Here is a 9816-nt window from a genome sequence, read left to right on the forward strand (position 1 = left end):
CTGTGATAATAACTACTCAATATTTTTATTAGCTAATATTTTATAGATGTGGCCAAAGCACATCTAACAAACACAAACTGAATACTTCAGACTCTTTACAAAGTCATTTATTTTTTTATAGTGAATACAGCAGAGCAAAAATAACTATTTACATGTGTGTATATGCTCTGCATATCACACTGGCTTTTCCTGCCATCCTGTCCAGTACTCCCAGAGACCCTCCATCACAGATCTCCGCTGGCTTCACCCCTGCCTGTCAAGCTGCTCGCTCTTCTGCCTCCTTTGTGCCTGTTCCTGAAAAGACTTCAGGATGTTGAAGTGTGGATGGCTATGCCTCTGCTGTTAAGCATCTAACAGCTTGTCCTGCACAGCAGCCAGAAGAGTGTCGGCCCTTTTCCTATTTCAAGAAAAAAACAGGGTGGAGACAGATACTTCACACACAGCAACTATGATCAAATTTGTTGAATTGTAATAGTGACACTCAACAAGATGCATGTACAATGCAATAGGATGTTTTTACCTGGCAGCAGGCTGATGGTTGACGCTGGCTCTGGTAGTTGCTGAATGGATAAACATTTTAAAATTAAAATACAAGTTATAAACATGAAGGATGGCTAATAAAGCCAACTTTTCATTATAATATATAGTGTAAAATTCTCAATTGTCCAGGAGTGCACACGTTGTAATAGCAGTAATTTAAACTGGAATTAAACATAAAAAAAAACAAAAAGTTTAATTCCAGTTGAAATGACTGAGTCTACTTTTACAATCAGTTCTGTGTGGCTCCATCAGTCTTACATGCTTACATTTAACTTTATCTCCAATAAATCAAGAGCAGATATTTTTATGTGCATTAAATCTACTTTCTTTACCTGATCGATGCGGCAAGGGCTGCTGGTGGCAGCAGTAGCAGGATGCTGTTCGGTTCCTCTGATTGAAGTAAACATGGATCAGAAACATATTATGTACAAAAAAGATGGAAAACAGGTGAATAGATCAGCTCAGTTAGCTGGGTCATATCTGATAATGCTTCTTGTCCTGTTTACTAGCCTCCAAACTCCTCTGAAGATGTTTTCACTGCGGATGATCGCCTCCGCATGCAGGAGTCATTTGCTGCGGCGTTGTCCGAGTAGGCATGTCGGTGGTACAAGCTGTCAAATTTACTGTTTTTTCGGTTCGTCCCACTCCGGTTGTCGTGGTCCTTAATTTATTTGTAGTCTTGTGTGAGTTTTCTACGTGCGCTGCTTCGCGTTATCCAGCGTTCTCTGACTGAGAGCTGATCGTCAGGAATATTTTTATATTTCGCTGCGAACCTTCAAAACCTCTGAAAATCCTCTGTAGCGTAGACGGTCAGAAGAGCTTCGACCTCCTCGTCGGTCCATTTATCGCTTGCTCTGTTGTTGTTTTTGTCCGTATGTGCAACCGTGTTTTTTAAATGTGACGGGGACACAAAATGCTGAAATCTGGCAAGGGGCGTAGCTACCAGTCACCAAACACCTACGTCATGAGGGTTCCTATAGAACCCCGTTTAGACCCTGCCTCGGCGCAGGAGCTAAAATGGTTATAGGAACTGAAGGAGAATTTTCTACAATTAAATGAAGACAAAACTGAGATTATTATGTTTGGTAGCAAAGAGAAGAGGGTCAGCATTGGTAAACACCTGGAGACTCGAGCTCTTAAAATCACCGACCGACCAACTTTTTTTTTACTTATCTTGCTTTTAATCATTTTAATGTAATTATTTTATTGTGATTATGTGTTGATGCCTTTTACTATTTCTAAATATCTGTAATGCCTTTGTTTTATGTAAAGCACTTTGAATTATCCTGTACATGAAATGTGCTGTACAAATAAACTGCCTTGCCTTGCCTTACAGATGAAGACTCAGCAGGAGAAGGCACATCACAAGGTACAGGAATAATAAAATGTTTGATTTTAGTAGACTACTGAGTGATAATCTTTGGACGATATTTCATAAGACCTGTTGTGGTTTTCATCAGTTTCAATTACCTTTACAAGTCTTTGGTTCCAGTAATATCGTTAAAATTGTTGGATATTGCATACAATGTGAGTGCTTACATTGAACTAAAATGTTCATACTTAGCTCCAGACAGGGATAAATATAGAGGGCTACTCGAGGAAACTCCCTGCACTTTAAATGGTATGACTAACCAACAACATGTCTAGTGGTATCTATTACATGTTTAACCTATCACTGCTTGTGCATTTTATGTTCACTTATCTCTTTACACAGATGGAGATTCGGCAAGAGAATGCACATCGCAAGGTACAAGAATAATAAAATGCTTGTATTTATTAGACTACGCAATCACTTCTTGAACAGTATTTCATGTAACCCCCTTTTTTTTTCTTTTTTTGTTTTGGATCAGTGCTCTACATTTCTTCAGTTGCAGTAATATGAGTGAATCTTCAAATTGATCTAAAATATTTACACTTTGTTCCAGGGAGGGAGAAAACCAGGGATCCTCTTCAGGAACATCTTGGATCCTCAAATGGTGTGACCAGCATGCCTAGTGATGATTATTACAGGAACACAGAACTAAATGTAGTGTAATATTTTGAGATAGCTCACATACACATAGTTAAGTATAAAAAACTTAATTGTTTATTTTTTATTAGCTTTGTTTTTCCTCTTAAAAGTGCCGCTGTACCTTTTCCTGCCTTCTGTCCTTGACATACATGTGCAGGAGTGGTAATCAGGGTCAACTGTGACATCACAGAATAAGTTTTGCCCAAACAACAGTATCATGCCAAGCCAGCAGTGAAGCTTGTGAGTTTCGGAGAAACCAATGCAGCCTAGAAAGTGGGTTTCCCCTGGACGGATAGGGCTGAAACTGACAGGACTTTGGCTCTTTAGATATACATGAATCAGGCCACAGAGTTTCATCTCTCTGGGACAACGTCCGGCCGAACCACGAGCTTTAAAATGTGAGGTGTACGGCGGCAATACCGCAATATGGGGCGTCCGTTCAGAGCCGCGGACAATGAGCCATAACTCGGTCATTTCGGAACGGATCGGGCTCAAACTCGCACGACACATGCAGGGGACTTTGGCAGACATGTCCTGTGAGCTTCCCTCTCTGGGAAGAGGCGTTGTGGAGTTATGAGCTAAAAACCTCACGGCGGCCATCTTTAAAAATCCGGAGCTCTGCGACATGTCACCGATTTTGAGCCTTCTACCTTCAAGAATGGGGGAGTTCTGCGAGTTGTGGGAGTTTGGACCACGTCTGACACTTGGATTTTGGGCTTTACGCCATGTTTAGGAAACAGAAGCTATAACTCGGTCATTTCTGGACAGATCGGCCTGAAATTGATGCAACAGTGTCAGTGGACCTTCAGGAGTCTGAATCTGGCGTTTCAGCTTTCTATGTGCAGGTATGACCGAGTTATGACCGAGTACTCGAACTCGACCTGAGGCGCAATGATAAAGTCTTACGCGTGTACACTTTTTTCTTCCGAATGCCATAACTGGACTGTACTTTGTCTGATTTTCTTCAAACTTGAAAGACTTATGGAGGGGTTCACAATGGACAAGTGGTAGGAATTTGGGGACCCTAGCTTAAAGTATGACCGAGTTATGACTGTTGAATTCACCTGTACACCACTAAGAATTTATTAATGGGATTCAGGTGAGGTTCGTGTACAGCAGTTATAACTTTGTCATGTCTGGACGGGTCGAGCTGAAATTGATGTCACACAAGCATGGGGGGGTTTAGGAACAAATCTGGAGATTCAGCCGTTTCGGTTCAGGAATAAGGGAGTTATTAGCTCAAACGAGAGGGCCGCCATATTAATATGCAGACATGTCCAATGTACAGTTTAACGATCTTTTTTTGCTTGTCTGATCCACCCCAAACTTCTCACACTTGTTGAGCATGGTACAAGGACCCCCAGTATTAGATGTGGAGAGCTTTTTAAACATGTTATTTATCCATAAACTGGTATTTTGCCTGTTTGAAATGCCTGCAAAGTTTAATCATTCTAATTTTGTATCATTTAATTAAATAAAATTATTTAGCTCTTACTATTTAAAGTTTTTACCTCATTTTTTCTTGTGTTTAGTTGTTACTGGACCCGTTTCACCCCTTGTCCACAGTGAGACAGAAATCAAGAAACATTTAACAAATTTATTCAAAACTAACAACAAACAGAACATTTTCAGGAAACACACACCTAATAACTAATCTAACTGAACTAATCTATAAAATCTAATAACTACTAACACAAATGAACAAATGCAAAAATAAACAAATCAATGAACTATTTATTTACAGCAAGTTAAAAGATGTGGTTGAAAAATAACCTCTCATTACAAATTAACTATTTACAAAATTATTTACAAATATTGCGCTACATTGACATATGCAGCCTTCTCTTTGCAATTGTGTCTTTAACTCTGGATGACACCTCCTTCATTTGCTTAATTTTAAATGGGCTGAGCATCACTGAGCACTTAGCCCGGGCAGTTGCCCAGGTCAGCCTTGCATAAGGGGAACCCACACCTTTTTTTTCTTTTCTTTCTGTCCCTTCCCCTGCTCCTTATCTTCTCCCTCTTTCTCCTCTTCCTCCTCCTCCTCTTCCTTTTCCTCCTCCTCCTCCTCTGCCCGGCTCTTCCTCTTCCGAGACGTCCCAGCTGTGCCCGAGGTGCTGGGCATCTCTTCCAGGCTGCTGGTGAAGATGTCCCGTATGGCAGAGGCCTCTGTGACGTCAGGGTTCCTGGCATAAAATCTGTCTGCCATGCGGATGTCATGGCACATATACTTTGCCACCTTCTTCCTGTTGGCCGGGTTGCTGGACTGCTTGGCCTGGAAGACGAGATGAACAACAATTGAAGACAAATAATGACAATAAAAGCAGAGTTTTCATGTCTGTCTGTGAGCGATTATTGAGCTTGAGTGGGAACTTACATAGGTGGGGATTGCCGTCCTTATCAGGGTGAAATTAATTTCACCCTGGAGCCCCATCTCCCGCCAGGCCAGACGCAGATATGTGTTGAGGTTTTTGGATGGCCCCTTGCCCTTTGTAAAGAGGAGAAAAGAATTTTTCTCCTCTTTCAGGGCAGCTTTTACGGCCAACCACTGCTGAAGCCACTCAAACTCCTCGACAATTAAAAACATTTGTGCTTCCCCAAATGTTTTCAAGGTTTTGTGCTCTTTCACCTGTTTTTCCACACAGAGACAGAGAGGGGGAAATGTGTGAGCCTTCAATCCACTAACATGTCCACCTCACACCACTGGGCAGGAGTGTCAGAGTGCTTACATAAACGAGGAAGCCATCCTCTCCTCCAGACTTCTGCCTCCAGGACCTCGGCGTCAGTCAGGTTGGCGTAGACGCCCGGCCAGTGGCCGTAGAGGAAACTGTACAGGAGGAACTGGTTGCTGCTGAAGTATTCTTTCTCCAGATCGTCTGATGAGGATATTAAATTAATAATAATAATTAATATTAAATTAAAAGGAAGACAGACTAAGAAGAGGAACTTACCCAGCAGCTCCGGGATCCTCTGCCTTGCCAGGGTGAGGCAGGTTTTGAGATCCTCACGAGGCGGCAGCTTCTCCGCTTTCTCCCTCTTGACTGCCATCTGATGGACCACAAGTTCCAGCTGGAGATTCCTGATGCACATTTTTATCTCACACTGGATTGCAAAAATTTGAACCTATGTGAGACGGCTGGTTCGGGGAGGGGTCTCAGTCATATACTTCATAAAGTTTGAAGCATTTTTTAAAATAAAATTCAGCTGTGGAGATTTTCATTTTTGCTCCCCTCACCAGGGACTGCACCCAGCTGTTGGATGAAAGAAGAAGAGAGAAGAAATAGTGGGGAAAGGAAGAGAGAGAGAGCACACTTATATATATAATATGTTTCCAGGGTGAATTTTCCCTAAAAATACAGCTGCATCTTCTTCTCTTTTTCCTGTGTACGGCTAAAGGGGTCAGAGATGAAAAAGTGCCCTTACCCACCCTCGAATCCTAGGCATGTCGTCCAGGAAGACCCAGTTGCACAACCTGGAGTGCCCGTATTCCATGTAAAATAGGAAGGTCTTCACCCGACTCACTTTGGACCTGGCATTCTCCAAAACTTTTCTTGTAGGATTTAGTCCAGCGTAGAAGGACCTGTATGTATCCAGGTACTCTTCTGAAAAGGAGAAATAATTGATCTGGTTAAAGTTTGCACACAAGTGGAAGGAGACCAAAGTTGGTGGTGCAAATGGAGAACACTTACCCATGCTGGGGGGGAGCGTGATGAATCGTATTCAGTTTCCCCGTCCCTGGCCCTCGCTCCAGGGTGAGTACCCTTTGATGGGAGTGCTCACCGGATGCTTCACCTTTTTGGTCTTTTTCCTGTGAACTGGAGCCTCCTGCTGCTGCGGTGGCATCAGCAGCTGCACCTCCACCTGCTGGTGTGGCCGGTCCTCCTGCAGGACTGGCTGGTCCTCCTGCTGGACTGGCTTACGTAGGGGCACCCGGTGGGACGGCCCGGCCTCCTCTTCTTCATACTAAGCGAGTAAAGTGGAAAAACATTCAGAAATTTGGGGGTGGGGGGAATAAAAATAATAAATCAAACTGCCTGTCTAGGACCTTTTTTTTTTTTGCCTATGCACAGAAAACGGGAACTCAGCTCTGGCTCCAGCTGTGTTCTCCCTCTGGACATGCTGCAGGCCTTGTACTGCCTTAAGAGGCGCTCCAGAACCTGCACTTTGGCTCGAAGATCGTTAATTTCTTCTACCTCCTGCCTTTTCTCAAAGCGCAGTGTCTCAATCTCCCTCTTGTATATGATCATCCTCTCCATGCACTCCGGGTCTCCACAGCTGGGCTCTGGTGACTGTGGTGGTGGGGAGACATCAACAATGTTCTCCTGCAGCTCTTCTTCCAGGTATAAGCAGCAGACCATCATTGGGGAGGAGTTGGTGGCCCTGAGGGCTCGAAGGAGCTGGATGGTCTGACTTGTTTTGACCTGGTCGATTTTTGCCTGCAGCTCATAGCTCAATGTGGGTCTCTTTCAGGTGCTGATCGAGCCTTGTTTGCTGGTACGTACAGCCGGTGACAGGGCAGTGTGCCGTACGGTAGGCCACCCTGCCACCATAGTAGTTGACCAGTATCTTCCTCTCCTCCTCGTTTTGGACGAGGTGTCCAGTCTTCAAATGCTGACGTGCATATGACGTCGCTGGCATAATGTACAGGTAAACATCTGTAAGACACAGTTTAAAAATAATTAATTTATGTCAAACAAATACACTAAAACATGTTAATTATTATAATATAGTAATAATTATTTATTCTGTGTTTTTACTACTATATTATGAAAAACATCTCCACCCCACCTCTCCCTGCTGTTTTTTTTTTTTTTTCCCCCTTCTCCGTTTTCCCTGCAGAAACACGGTGCAAACACGGTGAAAACCCAACGGACTTACATCCTCATAAAGCTACTGTTATAAGTTCTTTATTAATGCAAAATTGTACACTTTGCACGCTGCAAAGCTGCACAACTCAACTCCGCGTGTCATTCCCTTAAAAGGGGATTTAAAAAGCTTTTTTTTCTCCTCCTCACCATTTTGCTCTGCTTTTCTCGAATAATAACGTACAAGTCGCCATAAACTTACCTTTTTCTCTCTTTCTCGGCTTCCAAGGTGTGATGAAAAGTCCAGCTCCTACACTCTCCGCGATCAGCACCTCACTGACCAAAGCACACACACGCAGGAGCAACGAGTCTCTGCTCAACCAATCAGAAGTGCAGCAGAGCCCTAGCAACCAATCAAGTTATAACTTGGTCATTTCTGGACAGATCAAGCTGAAACTCACAGGACACACTCTGTGGATGTTGAGAAAGACATGTAAAAAGTTTCAGAGTTTTCTGACCAAGGATTAGCAAGTTATGAGCGAGAGAAATCTGACCGACTCGCGCAGCGCGCTCTACACAAGTTAGGAGCGCTCTGCTGCGGGTAGACGGCGGAGGAACGCCCTGGTGAACTTGACCGCGTTTAGAGGTCATAACTCGCTCATTTCTCCACGGACCAAGCTGAAACTCACAGAATCTACTCCTGGGATGTTGGGGAACCCGTGTAAAAAGTTTCAGCGCTTTTCTCCAAGGCAGTGCGGAGAAACTTTAATATGACCTTGTCTGATTCACTCCAAAACTTCACAAGCTGGTAGTACATGCCACCAGGACCATGTGGTTTAAATTTCACCGCTCTAGACCCCAGGATGGGGTAGTTATGGACCTGGAAAGTAGGCCCATGGCTGCCCTTTTGTTTTCAAGTCTGTAGAAGGCTGGCGTTTTGCACACAGACTAGTTAGCTTCACCCTCCCACTAGGGCATGACTTCAGTGATTGGTGACCCGATTTTGGGGTCTCTAGCCCCTTCCCAGGCCGAGATATTGAGATGTGTGTTTCTTCCTATACTTTGGATAATGAAACACTAAAGGTGCATGGATGGAAGTTATTGTGCATATTGTGAAGATTTCTCTCTCCTCACCATCTAGAAGCTGTGAGATTCTCATCCTGCTTTCTGTCTGTTCACCTGATGCTGATATTCATCACATATTGTTCCTTCTGTGTTTAGAAGGAAGCAGCTTCACAGCTTTAAATTGATCCTGCTGACTTTTTACCTTTTAGTTAGTAAATCCTGAACATTTCATCCTTCTTTCTCATAAATATTTGATTTTATAAATATATATGAAGAAATATTTTAACTGTTGCTGGTTAAAGAGAAAACTGCTGCCAAACCTGTTTATGTGTTTAGTGCAGGGGTCTGCAGCCTTTCCAATCCAAAAAGCCACTTTTCCCTCAGCCAGCTAAATAAAACTCCTTTAGAGCTGCAAATTTATCAGACTTTTCAAAAAGGCAACTTAATATATATTTTTAATGAAGAGCCACCATAGGATATTTGTTATTTTTGAAGAACCACATTTTTATATCCATTTTTAGGTTTTAAAGTCTGTTATATCTATTAAGACAGGGTATCTGCAGCATTAAGGGAGCCAAATTTAAGAGTTTTTAAGACCTTTTTAATGCTGCTTTGATAAAATTTAAGACCTTACATTCACAAAATGTACAGCATGGAAACACCTTACAAATAGTCCAAACACTGAGGTATAGTGAGTAACGAACATGTAAGTCCAGTTGCTTTGTTTTAGTCATTTTGTTGAGGGTTTCATCAAACATCAAAACTGCCTCTGTTGACATCGGCCACGAGGAGATTAATTATATACGGAGCCAAACCAAATTTCGTTATGTAGGCTTTTTTGTCTTTGCCACAGGTAAAGTTTTTAGCGATTCCTGAGTCAGGAAACATAGCCTGGAAAATCTCTCCAACTCCCTCATTAGTGCTGTAGGACTGGTGTTTTGTCACGCTATGCAGACACCACAGTACCTCTGCCTGAAGGGTAGCGATGGACCCAAAGATTGCTCTGAAGTCTGTCTCTGACGCTGCAGTCGTCGCTGGGATCGGAAATGTAGCTGAAGTCTGAGGAACTGGTGGAATAGCGCAGAACTGAGAAATGGCGGGCATCTGCTGGCGGTTTTTGGCAGCAGCTTCGTGCTTCTCGCTGCGCATATGCGACTCCACAGCTTTAACTCCCATCGAGCCAAGTTTAAAAATCTTCTTGCACAGCGTACAGCGGGCCTCGTAGCTGTTGCCTGGAATCTTTGCTAACCATGTCCTAAATGTTGGATCATCCGGCCAGCGAACATTAAATCTGCACTTCCCCATGACTGACGCACCTGTTAGCTAATGAAGTACAAACTCCTAATGTGCCTGAAAATAGCTGCCCCCCCCCCCCAACTCCCACACAGACAACCA

The 9816-nt window shown here is 43.2% G+C and overlaps 1 long non-coding RNA gene across 1 annotated transcript; it reads left to right on the forward strand.

Annotated features, from left to right (window-relative positions):
* Positions 1 to 1875: 1875 nt before the first annotated feature.
* On the forward strand, positions 1876 to 2608 carry LOC121639561. Its single transcript, XR_006010200.1, has 3 exons — positions 1876 to 1909; positions 2105 to 2287; positions 2466 to 2608. It is a non-coding gene; the product is annotated as an uncharacterized LOC121639561 (long non-coding RNA).
* Positions 2609 to 9816: the final 7208 nt, after the last annotated feature.

Source organism: Melanotaenia boesemani, chromosome 1 (genome assembly GCF_017639745.1).
Source record: "Melanotaenia boesemani isolate fMelBoe1 chromosome 1, fMelBoe1.pri, whole genome shotgun sequence".
NCBI classification, from domain to species: domain Eukaryota; kingdom Metazoa; phylum Chordata; class Actinopteri; order Atheriniformes; family Melanotaeniidae; genus Melanotaenia; species Melanotaenia boesemani.